Genomic DNA, 18,119 nt, shown 5'->3' on the forward strand with positions numbered 1-18,119 from the left:
AGGGTCTTGAAAAAGTATAACGTTGCATTTTAGAATCTATCATGATCAAGAACTATACTCATCAAGTTAACCCTTGTAAGACTGTGATTGATGCTTTGAAGAAATCGCCTTTATAAGCTCAAGAAAAAATGAAGTGACCTTGTAGAAAATCTTAGGTGACTTTTTCCACAATTTTTCTATAGATAATTGAAAGCAAAAAAATTGAGTTTGGAGTATAGAAAATAATGGAAAGCTCCATGTGTCTGATATGGTCATTTCAAGCATACAAAGAAAAATATGGTTTTTATGTATATGTGAGTTTTAGAAAGTGATACATTGCTTGCCCTTTCCATTGAGTACTCAAGGTGGCAAGTAGAAGGGCTTTGGTATGCAACAATTATCAGATCCCTTCAAATATTCAAAACTGCATAAGAGAAAACTTTTGGTATTTTCATTCTTGAGACATAAGCATTCAAAACCTCAAATAATATCAAACTTTTTACGTAGATCAACTAATTGTATCAAAGTACGTGGTACATACACAATTGGGGTGCCTAAAACCTTAGTTTCAATGTTATTATGGAAAACTGAAGATTTTCAAGGGTTTTTGCACAATAAAAAATTCAAGATAGAGTTCAAGCAACGAGATTTAATTGAGTTAGGGAGCCCAAAAAATACGTAGTTTCTTGGTTTAAATATATAAAGTCATTTGTAGTTGTCAAATTGCACTCGAATAGTACCAATTTCATGAGGGGACCTTTGGAAGACCAAAATTATGCTCTTATTCAGCACGTGCTCAAGTATGAAACTATGTCTATAACTTGTGTGTGACTTGAAAACTTATCTTTGAAGCGCATTCAATTGTTTTTGAACACTAAGTGCTAACACTTGGCTTTTATAAACATAAAAAAGGCCATCTCTATAAAAAGATATAAGAATTTTATGATTTTTTGGACAAACTACTTGAAATTTTACTAAACTTTATGACTAAGAACTTACCAGAATTCTCTCCATAGGGATTGTATTTTGATATGGAGAAAAATCAAGTGTTTTTTCCACTCATAACCAACCTATGGTAGAAGAAAGGTGTAAAAAACTTCTTTCTAGCTTGACAAATAAATTGCCAAAACATAGTAGAAAAACAGGACACTTAAGTGTCCAATTACAGAACTAGGGTTAAGAAGGGCCGATTTGACGCTTGTTGACGGTCCACTAGCTTTTACGGTAGGTTTTTCTCCACTCTTGACCTTCCTTGGGAGCCAAGGTAATTGAGTATGAGTAATCAATCACCATGATGTTGTTCTTCAAGTGAAAAGGCTGAATTTTGTGTTTTTTTTAATAAATATGAGTAATTTGGAGGAGGAAATTTGAGACTGTGGTCAATTTTGGAATGGAAGTGTGTGTAGGAGGCATGAGTTCACCATGGTTTCTATTATTCTTCAAGGTTGAGGAGAAGGTGAGTAGGGTGCAGAGAGGTGGGGATGATGAGTAGAGAAGTGTGTGTGAAAGAGGAAAATGATAAACTGGAAGAGGGAGTGTGGTTGCATAGCATGGGCAAACTGGGGTCCACCAATAAAATCATAGCTCACAGATCGTACCTCAAAAAAATATGAAAACATTTGAGGCAAAAGTTCAACTCACAAGCTACAACATTTGTCTGTATCTCCTTTTCAAATTCGGAGAGAAAAAGACCTTTAAAAATTCAGCAAACCGACAGTTTTTTTCCACTCCACAAGGTCCTTGTGGGATCCTTCTTTGGATGATTCTTTTTAACACTAGAATGGTAACCTAACAGGATATAAAAGTGTCCTTTTAGGGTTTTGGGAAAAATTTCCAAAACCATAGTAGATCCACTTATTTTGAAAAATCCTTTCAGGAGCTTATAGTTCAATAACTACTACATATGGAAAAAATGAGAAACTTGTAATTTTTCTCATCCCTTGGTCACTACAAGCCTCCAAAGTTGATGGACCAATGCATTTTGCCCAAAACATCTTACGATTGATTGCATATAAATAAACGTGGAGATTTTTGTAGGACATAAGATAAAATTCTCCATAAACTTCAATGGGTTGGTGACCAAAACATATGGTTGCTTTTACCTCACTATTTTTTTTCTGGGCAAAAAGAATAGGTACAAAAAAGTTGCATTTTTTCCATTTTGCGGACCTATCATCAAAGTTTCTATAGTCATGCTCAATACAGCTACTATATACATGTTTTCTTAGTTCCCTTTGGGCCTATGGATTCAAAAGGAGCCATGGAGCATGTCAAAAGGATAATGGATCTCTTACAATTGGAACCTTGGGGGCAATGATAAAGTTCTAAATATAGCAAACATGAAAAAAGTGGGTTAGCATTATGACCTCTAGAAACCCATAGAAACTACTCAATATCTAGCCAAGTTTGTAGTCTATGATTAGATATGGTTACTACCTACAAAATACACAGAATTGGCCTAAGAAACTAGCAATATTGAGAAAGTTATACTTGCTACTCTAAAATGTATCGTATTCTTCAACAATCAAAAAACATAACCATCATCATATACTATTCTATATAGCATATTAGGTCCCCCAAAACTCAAGGAAGATTATCTTTATGTTATAAATTACACTTACACAATCAAAATTGAATTTGGATATCAAGAAAGCCACCAAAAAAATCATAAAAGTGCTAGTTGTGGCCAAAAAACAGGATTATGCAATTCTTGTAGATTGGTCATAACTTTCAATTTTAACACTTAGCTCTCCCTACAAGCATCAAAACATGTTGAGAACTATGAAGGCCTAACCTCTAGCCATCTAAACCTCACAAACATGAAGTTTAGAGTGGTATAGTTGCCAAAAATTGAAAAAAGGCCAAAAACAGGACCCGTTTTTTCACACGGTTTAGGTTCAAAAATGTTGTGCAAGAGTAAGGTTAATGGTGAGATCGATACTAAAAAAAATGGTAAGTTTTTTTCAGCTCATAAGGCAACTTTGTGGATATATAGCACCTAGAAATTCATTTTCATTCTCTTCAAATAATTCAAGAAAAATGGTCACTTAACAGGAGACAAAAGTGTCTTGTTACCATTCTAGTGTTAATGCCTCCAAGAGTGAGCCCTTCATAGTGCATGCATGCATGCCACATGCCCTTCACTTTATTTGGTAGGTCTAAAATTGAATATATTGTTGAGATCATGATATAAGTGAATAGTAAAACTAAAAAAATCAAATATTGAGGGGTCTAAAAAATATGTACGTACATGTCAAATATAAATAATATAGGTGGGAAAAATATAAAGGGGTCAAAATAAATCTCTTTCATTATGAGTCTACCATAAAAATATGAATATTTTTGGTGTTATAATTTATGAGAGTAATAGAGAATAGATGTAGGAAGGGACATATCACAATAGTGAAAAAATATACACATAAATAAAACTAGTTTTTTTTTTTTTTTTTTGGGATGGAGTTACACCAAAAATAAGAGAAGCTTGCATGAAATTATTTCTATATTAAATAAAGAGTATGCAAAATGGTAAGAAAAAATATGGTAATCGCAAGTCAATATACATAGCATAAATAACAAACACCTAGGTAGAAATATTTAAATAAATACCAAAATAATTATGAAAAATCCTTATATTTAGGCTCTATATACAATGAAATATTTACACACAAAGAGGCCATAATATACATTTATTTTATTTTATTTTGGCTCAACTAACCTAGTGACTAGCTAATTGAGGGTTTTTAAGAAGATATAGGGAAAGTCCCCTGACTGACACACACATATATACAGTGAAAGGGTGAGGGTAACCACAGTGTTTGAGTGATTTGATAGGGTGAAGTAGCTCACTATGGAAATTTTTGAATAGCAAAAAAACGGCTATCACTAGACTAATTTTTGAGGGAAGGGCGTGTTCCACTTCAAATTTTTTGCATGCTCTTGCATGTTCATGCAAGAAGAGAAACATGTAGGAGAGGCTTAGCCTACCTACATGTGCAACAACCCTAATGGGGGAGAAGGAAAGACCATGACCTGTGCCAAAAGAAGGTCAGTTCGCTTGCATGCAGCGTCTCACTTGCACTCGCACTCGCACTTGCAATTGCACTCGCAGAAGAAGAGATCGCTGAATGATCCCAAAAAAGCACCACCCATCTTTCTTTTCTGATTTTTCCTCGAAAAGCATGCGACCTCTCAAAATAGCCGCTTTTCTATTTTTGGTGTTCGGTCGACTCGACTTGCGCACCATGTATACCTGCGAGAATAAGATAAGAACGTGATCGCGAAGCGATCCGTAAAGGTTAGATTTTTGAAACTTTCAACTGTCTTCAACTCAACATAGCTCCCAAACGGAGCCAAAACAGCCCAGGTCCGTCTCACACAATCTTGTTGCCCTCGTTGCGCTCTATGATGGCTATGTGATGGAAAATTTCCATAGCCTGCTCTGATTTACTGAAAATCAACTTGCAAAATAGCATTTTCTACAAAAACGATGCAAAAACAGCAAATCCCACTTTTTTCTTAATCTTTGGCCCTCAACGAGCATCAAAACATCAAAATCTCTAAAGACTTAGAGAACCAAAGTTGTCCCTTATAATACAGGCTTCAATCGCTTCATACAATACTTTTCCAAAATCCCACGTTAACACCTTAAAAAATGCCCCAGAAAGTGCCTTCCGGATCAAAAAATTTTATTGGACGAAAACAATCCACACATCCTTCTACACAGTGGACCAGCTTTAAAACGACCAAAACTTCCTAGAAAAACAAAATTTATTGCTAAAACACTTCAAAATCAAGTCCTGTTACAATCTCCCCTTTTCAAAAATATCTTTGTCCTCAGAGTTGGAAGGAGGGAAATTCTCTTTGCAAAACACTAAGATCAATCCATGATGCATACTCTACTGGATAGTTCTGCCACTTAACCAAAACTTCCACAATGTCTCTATTTCTCAGATGTTTAACACGCCTATCTAGCACTAAGTCTGGTTCTACTGTCAATGTTCTCAACTTAGAGTTGTCCTGTAAAACATGATGCACGTTAGGAACATACTTTTTCAATAAACTCACATGAAATACAGGATGCACTTTGACATGAGAAGGCAATTCCAATTTGTAAGCTAATGAACCAATGCGCTTCAAAATTTAAAATGGCCAAGCAAATCGTGGAGAAAATCTCTTATCCTTCCCAAGAATCAAATGAGACTTCTCGGGAATAACCTTTAAGAAAACCATATCACCAGTTTCATACTCCACAACCCGATGTTTCGTGTCATAATACAATTTATGTCTCTTTTGAGCTTCTCTAATATTCCCCGTGATTTTGACTAGCTTGTTATCCATTTTCTCAAGCATCTCACGTGACAGTTCTACCTTATTCCTCGAGTTAAGAAAATTAATAGGTGTGGGACAGTTATAGCCATACATTGCCTCAAACAGAGTCATCCTAATAGATGAATGATATGAGCTGTTAAATGCAAATTCAACCAAAGGCAGATATTCATTCCAATTAGATTGGTTCTCATTGACATACGTTCATAACATATCTTCTAAAATAGGATTCACTCTCTCCGTTTCCCCATCTGTTTGAGGATGAAAAGAAGTAGACATGCGTAACTGAGTACCTATAGAGTCAAAAGTCGCTCTCCAGAAATGAGAAGTGAACTTAGAATCTCTGTCAGACACTATGCTCTTGGGCATGCCATGCAAACGAAATATCTCTTTCACAAACAAGCGTGCAATGGTCAATTTAGTATCAGTTATCTTTACAGGAAAGAAGTGAGCTTGTTTTGTGAGTCTATCTACCACCACAAAGATCGAGGCATACCCTCCACGAGTAGTAGAAAGTCTAATGATAACGTCCATGGATATAGACTCCCACTTCTATTATGGAATGTCTAAGGGTTGAAGGTCACCACGCATCCTCTTATGTTCAATCTTAACTTGTTGACATTGAAAGCATTCAGGCACATAATTCTTAACATCCAATTTCATATGCGGCCAAAAGAATGAAGTTTTAATCTTTTCATATGTCTTATTCAATCCAGGATGACCGGAAAAAGGTGAATTATGACACTCATGCATAATTTGACTCTTAAAAGAAAAATTTGCAGGAATACACAAGCGGTCATAATAATACAGATTTCCCTTATACAAGTGATATCTGTTCTCATACATCCCACCAATATTCTCACGCAAGAATTTCAAAATAGGCATATAAAAAGAATAATTTTCAACTTCAGCATGTATCTCATCAATCAAATTGGATTGCACAATAGTCAACAAATTACACATGGGCCTACAACTCAATGCATCTGTAACTTTATTTTCTTTTCCACAGAAATACTTCAAATCAAAATCATACTCAGGCAGCAATTCAATCCATCTCCTTTTTTTGTTGTTTAACAATGGCTGAGTGAAAATATACTTCAAGCTTTGATGGTCAGTACGCAATTCAAATTTGACACCAAGCAAAAGATGACGCCAATGTTTCAATGCATGAACAACAGCAAGCAATTCTAGATCATGTGTTGCATAGTTCAATTCATGTCATCTTAATTTCCTAGACTCATATGCAACCACTCTTCCTTCTTGTGTCAAAACACAACCTAATTGTTCACCACTAGCGTCACAGGACACAACAAATGGTTGGCTCATCTCAGGAACCTTTAAAACACAATTTTCCACTATTTTAGCCTTCAAGTCTCAAAAGCACTCTCACAGCTAGAAGTCCACACAAAACCCTTGTCTTTCTTGGTCAATTCGGTCAAAGAACTTGCTATATTAGAGAAATATTTAATGTGTGCTCCGTCATATTGTGCTAGACCCAAAAAACTTCTCACATCCCTTAATGACTTAGGTGTTGGCCACTCCACAATAGTCTTAACTTTGTCAAGATCAATGTGAATCCCCTCTTTAGAAATCACTCTTCCCAAATACACAATCTGATCCTTTGCAAAAGAATACTTACTTGCTTTGGCATACAATGTATGTTCATGCAAAATCTCAAATGTTTTCTTTAAATGCAATGCATGATCTTCTTCATTCTTAGAATACACAAAAATATTATCCAAGAATACCAGAAAGAAGTCAGCAAGATACGGGTGAAAAATATTATTCATTAAGCACATGAAAGTTGCTGGTGTATTAGTCAAACAAAAAGCAAGAACTGTAAATTCATAATGTCCATAACGTGTACGAAAACCAGTCTTTGAAATATCCTCGTCCTTAATGCGGATTTGATGGTAGCCAGAACGAAGGTCGACCTTTGAAAATATTGTGGCACCACTCAAATGGCTAAGCAATTCATCTATGTGAGGAAGAGGATATTTGTTCTGAATGGTCTGTTTGTTGAATCCCCTATAGTCAATGCATAACCTATATGTACCATCCTTTTTCTTTTGGAATAACACAGGACTACCCCAAGGAGATATAGTAGGTTTAATGAAACCCTTTTTCAAAATATCATCAAGTTGTATCTTGAGCTCTTTAAGCTCATCAATGTTGAACCTGTATGGAGCCTTTCAATAAGGTGTCGCTCCTGGATATAGATCTATGGAGTGGTCTACCGCTCTAGGGAGAGGCATACCAGGAAGATCGTCCAGGAACACATCCTTAAATTCATGTAAGAGATCCTCTACAAATTCTGGATTTGTATCTTTCTGTTTATTCCGAGATTCTTCTTTAATCTTGTTAGCAAACACAAGAAACGTCTCACACCCTTGTCTCACCCCCCTCAAAAGTTTCATGGCAGCAATCAGAATTGATTTAGTATTTCTCTCCTCAGCTTTAATCCATTCCCAAAATTACATCCCGTTCACCCATGCCAATAACATAAAATTCTCTCGAATGTTTCTCTTTGTTAAAAAAAAAAGGTAAGTTTTGAATATGACCCTGTGTATAATGTTTCTTCCCATTTTCCAATTCTACAGGTCTCCTAATGTGGGAATCAGAATTCAATTTCAAAGTTTGCGCAAGCTTGTTAGACATAAAACAATGCGTACTACCCGAATCAATGAGAAAACTCACAAGTTCAGTTCCTATCTTACCCCGAATTCTTATAACGAATGCCCTTAAATGATGAGCAGACATTGTCATACATTTCATAGGAATTTCTGAGTACTTACCTTCCTCGCTCGTGGTGTCCATCGCATAGGAATTTCTGAGCACTTACCTTCCTCAATCGTGGTCTCCATCGCATTCATATTGGCTTCCATTCGTGCAAGAACCGCCTGATTGATCTCCTTATTTGGGCATTCGAACGTCTTGTGACCTTGCTCACCGCATTGGAAACATAACCCAAATTTCCTTGCTGGTTCTAGAAAAGCAGGATCACATTGCCACCGCAGCGGTTGTCGTCTTCTTTGATTCTGATTTGCAGCATTCAGACCCAAATTTGGATTGCGGTTGTTTACAGCATTCTGATTTGTACTCTGATTTCGATTGAAATTCTGATTCTGATTTGAAAAATATTAGGTTTTCTTCTCTAGTTATTTGTAAAATTCCTTCGGGGAAATTTAGTGTGTCTGAAAAGGCCTATTCTACGTTCTATGCCCGGTAGATATAATTCTGCTTTGAGTAGAGTTGCGGCTCTCATAGTTCACCTTCTTCTCATAATTTTCGGCCTTCGAAATAGCATCCAGAAAATCAATAGCCCCCGCACCCTTTACTTGATAATACAAATCTTTACGCAGTCCTTTGATAAATTTGTTTGTCAACGCTCTCCTTCTACTTCAGGTGCATACTTGTGAAGTCGCATGAACTTCTCCTTATACTTATGTAAAGTAAGACTTGGCTCGTCCTCAGGTTGCTGCTGAAACTTGTAAAACTCCATCTTTTTATCCATTTCATAGTGTGGAGAACGGTACCTTTTATACGCTTGCGTTTTAAACTCCTCCCAAGTGATTGGAGTAACCTTTGTTCGTTGTTTAAGGTATGCTTTCCACCAAAGCTTTGCGGTTTGTCGAAGATGAACAAATGCAACCTTTGATTTTGCTTCTTCAGAGAACTTCTTCAATGCAAAATAATCTTCTAACTCTTCAATCCATGCTTTGAGATCTTCGCCAGTTTTCTCGATTCCATTAAACTCATTAATCTTTGCCGTCTTGAAGACATACTGCAAAGCTGCCCTTTCAGAATCTTCATTTGCATCTTCTTCATCACGTCTCCTTCTTCGTCCTCTCCTTTCATTAGTTTCCTCTTCACCGTCATCCCGTTCTCTTCCGTGTTGACGACCTCGACGTCCATCACCACCGTTCCCACCATCACCATCTCCATCATCACCACCATCACCACCACCAGGTGCCCCAACGCCGACACAATGATTAGTGTTCCCTGGTGGAATAGCATGGTTTTCGTCTTCTTGTTTGCCATGAAGCTCCACATATATATCAGGGTCTCGTGCTGCTTTGCCCCGCAGAGCCTCAACACACTCCCGATTTGAAATTTCCAGATCTTTTCGTAGTCGCTGAATCAGGTCTTCTTGCTCCTTTATCTTCTTCTCGTATCCGTCCATGTCCAGAATCAAGCGCTTGCTCTGATACCAATTGTCACAGGAACAGAATAATAGAGATAGACAGCAAAAGATAAAGAAAGAGATCTTTGTATTGATAGAGTTTTGATACAATAGAGGAGCAATAAAATATATGGGCTCACTCCGTTGTACGGAGCTCGAACCTCGCGACCACCCCCGAGCTTCAGTTCGCTTGCATGCAGCGTCTCACTCGCACTCGCACTCGCACTCGCACTCGCTGAAGAAGAGATCGGTGTGACTGATCCCAAAAACGCACCACCCGTCTTTCTTTTCTGATTTTTCCTCGAAAAGCATGCGACCTCTCAAAATAGCCGCTTTCCTATTTTTGGCGTTCGTTCGACTCGACTTGCGCACCAAGTATACCTGCGAAAATAAGATAAGAACGTGATCGCGAAGCGATCTGTAAAGGTTAGATTTTTGAAACTTTCAGCTGTCTTCAACTGAACATAACTCCCAAACGGAGCCAAAAAAGCCCAGGTCCGTCTCACACAATCTTGTTGCCCTTGTTGCACTCTTTGACAGCTATGTGATGAAAAATTTCCATAGCCTGCTGTGATTTGCTGAAAATCAACCTGCAAAATAGCATTTTCTACAAAAACGATGCAAAAACAGCAAATCCCACTTTTTTCTTAATCTTTAGCCCTCAACGTGCATCAAAACATCAAAATCTCTAAAGACTCAGAGAATCAAAGTTGTCCCTTATAACACAGGCTTCAATCGCTTCATACAACACTTTTCCAAAATCCCATGTTAACACCTTCAAAAATGCCCCAGAAAGTGCCTTACAGATCAAAAAAAATTATTGGACGAAAACAGTCCACACATCCTTCTACACAGTGGACCAACTTTAAAATGACCAAAACTTCTTAGAAAAACAAAATTTATTTCTAAAACACTTCAAAATCAAGTCCTATTACACCTGGAGAGACCTATTGGCATCTTAGAGCAGATTGTGGTAACCTTCTGTTGAATTTCATATGAACACACCTTCGCTATTATGAATTTCGATGAGAGCAGCAATTTCAACATCATACTGGGCAGACCATTCATGTGTTAGCTCAAAATGGTTCAAGATTGGGGCTACAAGTATATCTATCTTAGGAACAAGGATGTCACTACAAAAATTAGTGTCGCAGATCATAGCTATAAAGATGTAGAAAGAGCCCCAGGAGAAGACTTGCTTTCCACAACTAATCAGGAAGGAGGAATACTGTCTTGGCTCCAGAACAAAGCTCACCAATGGACAGAAGAAGCTTTGGATTGTGGAGGTTTAAAAAAGGAAGATGGGGTGCAAAGTCAAATACAATGATTTGAAACGAGCTTTGAAAGAAGTTTGGACAACAGAAATGGAAATTGACAAGGAATCAAATGATGATAAACTCGATGCACCATTCCACTATAAGAAGTATACCATTCAGAATAGGAAGATAGTGGTGTAAAAACCCAAACGAGATCCCAAAGACCAGGAAATTCATATGATGGGCTTGAAAACACGAAAAGCATCAACTTAGCAGAACCAGGTGAGGAGCCTAACCGGCATATATTGCCACAGACATTACTGAAAAGGAAGAGCAACTTCTAGTCGATACGCTCTGGCAATATAATGATGTCTTTGCATGGTCATACAAAGATCTAGAGGGGATAGATCTAGAGATACGTCAACACACGATTCCCCTTAAGAGTGATGCCAGACCATGCAGACAAGTCCTTACATGTACAATGAAACTTTTGCAAAGGAAATCAAGGAGGAAATAGACAAACTGAAGGATGCTAAGTTTATCTACGAGATTGAGCACATCGAGTGGGTATTCGTGATTGTGGTGGTACCCAAAAAGAACCGTAAACTACGTGTTTTTGTAAACCTCAAGCAAGTAAATGCAGCCACCATGAGGGATAACTACCCACTACTAATAACCAATCATGTTATTGAGAGGGTAGCAGGGAAAGAGGCCTATAGTTTCTTGGATGGGTTCTCAGGCTACAACCAGTTGACAATTACGGTGGAAGATCAGCATAAGACATTATGGAGGAATGTGAGCAGGCTTTCCAAAAATTGAAGCAACATTTAATTTCAGCTCCAATTTAGCAAGACCCTTAGTGGAGAAAAACCTTCCATGTCCATGTGGATGCATCATCCTATGCCATTGGGTGCATATTAGCCCAGGCAGGAGAGAAGAAAATGGATTTTCCCATTTTCTACTCCAGTCGGAAACTAAACAACACAGAGAGAAATTATACCACCATGGAGATAGAAGGTCTGGGAATGATCTATGTTGTCAAGAATTTAGACACTACCTTCTAGCACACAAGTTTGTCTTCTTCGTGGATCATGAAGCACTGTTATATCTAGTAAACAAACCTTGCAACACTGGAAGAATTGTTCGCCGGTTTATACTGTCTCTTGAGTTTGACTTCATGGTGGTTGTATAAAAGGGGACCACACACCAGAGAGCAGACCATCTTTCACGACTATTTCATGGGGAAGCACCTGAGGGTGTTGATGATGAGCTTCCTGATTCATATCTTTTTAACATAGAAATGGTGCGGAGACGGAGCGAAGAGGTCATGCCTCTACTCTCAATCGTCTCTTTGTAGTTAGAAAGACAACCATCAATGATCCATCAAACACAGAATCTCTTCCCTTTAGCAAGACGTCTGTACAAACACGATAAGATTCAGATATTGAGACTATGTGTACAACCTAAAGATACCACCTACTACCTAAAACAAGCTCATCTACAAAATACGGAATTTCACACTAGTGAAATAGAGACAGGCCAACAGTTACAAAGACTGGCCGTCTTCTGGCCAAACATGGAATACAGTGTCCATAAATATATAAAATCCTGTGATAGTTGTATAATACAGCCCCCAGTGGAACATGCCACAATGTTTCGGGTAGTACAAGCACCTAAATGGAGTGCTCGCATAATTGAGTACTTAAAAAACAAAACCTTTTCAGTGGAATGGGGCAAAGCAAGAATGAAAACTGTCGAGGAAGAGGCCAAACACTATCTGTTCATTGGGAACCAATTGTATAGGTGGGGAAAGGACAAAAAATTACGGTTGCATGCTACAGAAAGCAAATATTACATCATCCTAGATCAAGCACACTTGGGACAACCCGGAGGTCAATTCTCCACTCATAAAACGACAAAAATAGTGCTACACTCAGGCATATGGTGGTCGAGACCCTGTTCATGGATGCAACCACATATGTCAAACGATCTGATTAATGTCAATGCACAAAACCACCCTTGAGGAGAGATGAAATTCCAATGAGGCCAATGATGGGAGTACGTGCTTTTGCCAAATGAGGCATTGACTTCATCGGTCCCATCAACCCTCCAGGATATAGGACACATGCACAATACATCATCGTAGCAGCAGATTACATGATGAAGTGGGCGAAAGCCAAAGCAACCCAAAAAAATGATGCAAGGACTACAGCTCAGTTCCTTTTCAAAAACTTCCTTATGCGGTGTGGTCTACTAATCAAAATAGTAAGTGATAGAGGAACACACTTTGTGAACGAATTCATTGAGAGACTCCTTGATGAATTCATGGTGGTCCATCACAAGTCAGCACCCTATCATCTGCAAGCCAACGGACAGGCAGAGAGTACCAACAAAATCCTATGCACAGTGCTCACCAAAATAGTCAGTGACTCAAGAAATGATTGGGATATGGGCTTACCGCATAGCTTTTAAAACCTCCATTCGAACGACTCCCTTTAACCTGGTATTTGGAATTAATGCAATACTACCATTGGAATTCCTAATCAAACCCCTTAGAGTGGCAACACACTTAGGATGGACGGGCCATGCGCTATCGGAGAGACTAGACACCCTAGAATAGTTAGATGAAGCTAGACTTAAAGTGATAGCTGGGATATATGCTCAAAAAAAGCAAATGAAAGCTTTACATGATCAACACCTGATTGGTAAGGAGTTCCAAAAAAGGGGATTACGTTCTCATGTACACCCTCAATTAGCACTTCAAAAAACTTAAAAAGCGAGGAATGGGGCCTTTTGTGATCCATGATATATCACAAAGTGGCGCCATTAAACTTGCAACAATATTGGGAGAGAATATGCCTAATTGGACAAGTGGTTGCAGGTTAAAGAAATATCTTCTTCTGCTGACACCAGACGAACTCGCAACACTCCATGCAGCAGCTCTACACAAGTGTCAAGCCCAGGACATTCGAGAACAAGCACTGTAGAAGGCCAAATTCAGAATATTGAAACGCAGGGAACAAGAAATTTTCTAGAGGAAAGAACAATAGGACGTGGCTATTTAGGATGCTCTGATAGCATTCATACAAACGGCGACTACATGGTTAGGAGGAATGGATCTACACATTCAGTCACAACTTGCCGACGGCACCACCGAAAGAGTGTTAGTGGACACGCTAATGTGGTTAACTACTCCACTTTCAGAAAAATCACAAAGGAACCTCTAATGCCCAACACTATGGGATTCAAGGTTGCAAATAGAGGTACTATGGATAGTCTAGGCCACATAAATTTTCCAATCAACATTGATGGGACAGTTTATCCACATCAATTTCATGTGGTCGAAGATCATAAACTGAACGAAGCAGTTATTCAGGGAGTGCCATGGATGCACACTTATCAGGACACACCAAACTGGCACGAAAACACTTTACGCATCGAACATGAGAGTCAATCTTTAGCCATGCCTTTCGTACAAACGGACTATGAATGGGAACCTCTACCATTTCCACACGCGGAAGCTCAGCGATCATCCACCACCATGGTGACAAAAATATGGGTTAAGAAATCAATCATGGAAACCAATCCTAGACAATTGTGGATACATAAACGCCAAATCAATACACGTAAACCTACATTGCCCACATACAAATTAAACCATCACAAATTTCTCACCGCTATTGTCAAACATCCTAACCCGATGGACCATTCTCTTCGACATCCAACCACACTCAAATGGGTATGGTAACCAGCAGCATCAAAGCTTTTGCAAGTGACAATCAAACACAAAGCACGCCTTCTACAATTACTATTGTTCACACCATGCAGCTTCCAAGGAACCTCGCCACCAACAGCCCCTGAACATATTGTTCAACACCTATCTCTTGCACATCAATTTGTTTTCCCATGCATATCCTCCATGAGCATCATAGAGCCACACTATATGGCTATGCATAGACATGCGTTTTAGTCGAGCCAGGAAAGTCATAATTGACTTTTGAAAGCAAAGACCAAAACTTCAAAGCAAGGACTTCAAACATGGAAAATATGGAAAAATTCAACACAAGATGAATTTTGAGCCAACTTTTGAAGGATCAAAACTGCAGATCGAACGCCATTTGTAAACCGAGTGTCAGAATGACAAACGGTTGGAACCGCTGGTGATGTGCCCAACAAGTATAAATGGGGCATTCCGGGTAGACTGTGATCATATAGTCAAAAGGGGCAACATAAGCTCATTTGCATTGAGAGAGAGAGAGAGAGAGAGAGAGAGAGAGAGAGAGAGAGAGAGAGAGAGAGAGAGAGATAGGAGTGTAGAGTTTTCGTAGTTGCTTTTGCCTGCTGTGACCACCTCGGCGGATCTGAGTACACCAGATTTGACAAGTATGATCATTAACCTTGCAAGAGCATGTGTGTGTGACCCAAACTACATCAACAGTACCAAAACAAAAAATCGAAGCCGTACAAGGTTACGAAATTGGAAAACTAGTAGAGCCAATGAGGAAGTTCAAAACTCATCAAAAACAAGAAAAAGTTTATCAGTAGACCCCAACTAACTGACAAAAATAGACAAGCTAAAAACAATAGGAAAAGGTGTTGGAACATGGATCGGGATCCATGTTCCCAAAATCCTAAAATCAGGGCAATTTCTACAGGAGCAACAATAGAGGCTCAAGAACAAAACCCCATGATTTTTTTTGCAAAAAGCATCCCAACATGGATCACGATCCATGTACCTTTTTGCCAAAATCAGGATAAAAGTGGCTCACTAGCTGGACAATGTGCAAATAGTACTGGTGTTGCAAAATGATCACAAAAAGTGCTCTACAGATCATCAAATCCACCTGGATTGCTACTTTTAGTTTGTAAATGGTCTTTTGGTCAAAATTACTGCTAAGTAATTTGGGAAACTTCAAACTCTCCTCGAAGCCTATCAACAAGCAAATGTAACCTAAGAATGGTGATGGGATCAAAACCAAGCAAAATTTTACTTGCAAAATGGTGAAACTTGCAGGATTCAGTTTGCCTTCTCAAAAGAATTCAATTTCTGGGAAAAAATACCAAGGAACCAAGCAAAGCTATGAACTACAGATCTCAATCATCAGAAATCAAAGCAAGGAGAGATTTAAGGCAAAACATGACTCCAAAAGTGGTTACCAGTAACAGATTTGGTCAAAACAGAAAAAATATGGCCATAAACTAAAAAATGGTGCAAACTATGGAAAAAAATGTCCAAAGTTGAAAAAATTTCACCAGTGTACTAGAAAAACCTATAGGAACCAATGTGCACAAGAACTGTATTCAAATGCTTCCCAACATGGATCGCGATCCATGTACCGTTTTGGCCAAAATAAGTAAAACCCATGCCATCTTATTTAGTATGATCAAGAAATCCAAGCCATGAAGTTTGAAACCATTTAAATCCCAAAATCCACTTCAAAAAGCCAAAATCTATAAATTTGTACATGATTTCCAAAATTCAGCCCAAGTGTCAAACCATTGATCCAAATCCCAAACTTATTGGACCAAGTCATAATCAATGAAGCCCTCCATCTTCCGCAGGGGACACACAATCTATTGCAGAAAACGAAAGCAATCAACAATGATAAAGACTTTTTGAGCAATGAGGCCACAAGATAACATATCAAGACTTGATATACTGAGAAATGGAACTACCATTGCGTATTATATCATAACATTTCAAGGTGTAGAAGCCGCCTAGATATATTAAGCCCTTGTTGCATATGGAAGTGCTATTGGAGATGGGTTTGGCTGAAGGCAGGGTGGTCAGTTTCGACTTTGGAAACTATCTTCTTGACACGATTGTGGAAGCAAACCTATAGGGCGGTCAAAGAAGTAAAGCTTACATGAATGGAGGACCAATGCTCACACGAATAGCCTATCAAGCACTGGGCATTATCGACGATCTACCACCTGCCGAAGCACAGATAGACCAAAAGATCCACAGGTCCAAAAGAGCTATTAGATCAGTGGCAGGACCTTCTACATGGCCGAATCTTGGAGTCAAAAAGACAAGGCAAAGTGCACCTCTAAGGGATTCTGACAGTGAGAAAACTGAGTGAGATGCCCGGAGTAGCCAGGAAGAGGGATCGCACTCAAGAGATACTCCTTTTGAGTACCAGTCTTTGGAGGAAGAGAAGGATAGCCCATAGACCCTGGGATATACTCGGTTAAAGAAAAAGGTTTCACATTTAGCAGAAGCTATCCCCATCACTCATGAGGACAATGGAAGAGGCTCAGGCATTAAGGGAAAATCTCCGCCAACAAAAGAAAGATCACCATCAAACCCAAGAAACAGAAGAGGATGACGAGAAAGAAGACGATGAGTCGAGAATGCTCTGTTGATATGCATGCAAGCAGAGGCCTTGGAAAGGATCAAGAAACAAAAAAGGAAGGAAGCTGAAGAAAAATGGGAAATTGCCAGTGCCATGCGACAACGAATTCACAATGAGCTCAAGCAAAAGATGGAGCAGAGGCAGAAAGAAGAATCAAAGAAGCAACGCGTCGATGATCTACAATCATCTGACGAATTTGGAAAGAGTAAAAAGAAGAAAAGTCACTCGCAAGGAGAGGGGCAACACGACACACAGGACCAACAAGATAAAGGCCTCGGTTCTCCCAAGGATGCTGAGACACTTTCAGAGAGGTCATAAGAAGAGAAAGGAGAAAGTGTAAGACAGTCGAAGCAAAGGGTCGACGAAAAGCAAACAGAACATCAAATGGATCAACAAAAAGAATCACACACAAAGCCAGCCACAAACTCTAATGCATTAGAGGGTTTAAAACAAAGGAGAAGCAAGCTTAGGTGGCTAAGCAATCGGATCAGAGCCGAAAAAAGGACCAGCATGGGCCAAGAACGCCACGCACACAAGCGGCCATAAAAGAAGGAGCGGGGATAGTTAGCTCATTTGACATTGACGATCACTTAGAGAAGATCAAACTGCAATTCCAACATCAAAGAGCTCTTTAAAACCTGAAGGAGCTGGAGTTAGAAGATAACAAAAAGGAGGCATCTAGAGCATCATGAGAATCCTAGTAGTTAAAGCAACAAATCAAAGAACTAAAAAACGCACAAGTCCAGGTGCAATCGTAATTGCAGAGAGAACAAGAAAATGCAACATACTATTACAAAGACGTGCAGCAATTCAACGAGGCGATCTTCTCATTACAGATGGAAAACCAATGCCTTGAGGAGGAGATAACCAGAGAAAAGGAGCACAATGAGGAGCTACAAGGCTCGTATACAGTGGTTAGCAGGTCTCTCACTCAGCTCCTGGCCATACAAGAGACACCCTCCTCTTCAACTATGACTGCAGACTCTACTTCCTTGAGTCAGGAAATCAAAGAGTTGAAGG

This window comes from Adiantum capillus-veneris, chromosome 20 (genome assembly GCF_014529385.1).
Source record: "Adiantum capillus-veneris isolate H3 chromosome 20, ASM1452938v2, whole genome shotgun sequence".
NCBI classification, from domain to species: domain Eukaryota; kingdom Viridiplantae; phylum Streptophyta; class Polypodiopsida; order Polypodiales; family Pteridaceae; genus Adiantum; species Adiantum capillus-veneris.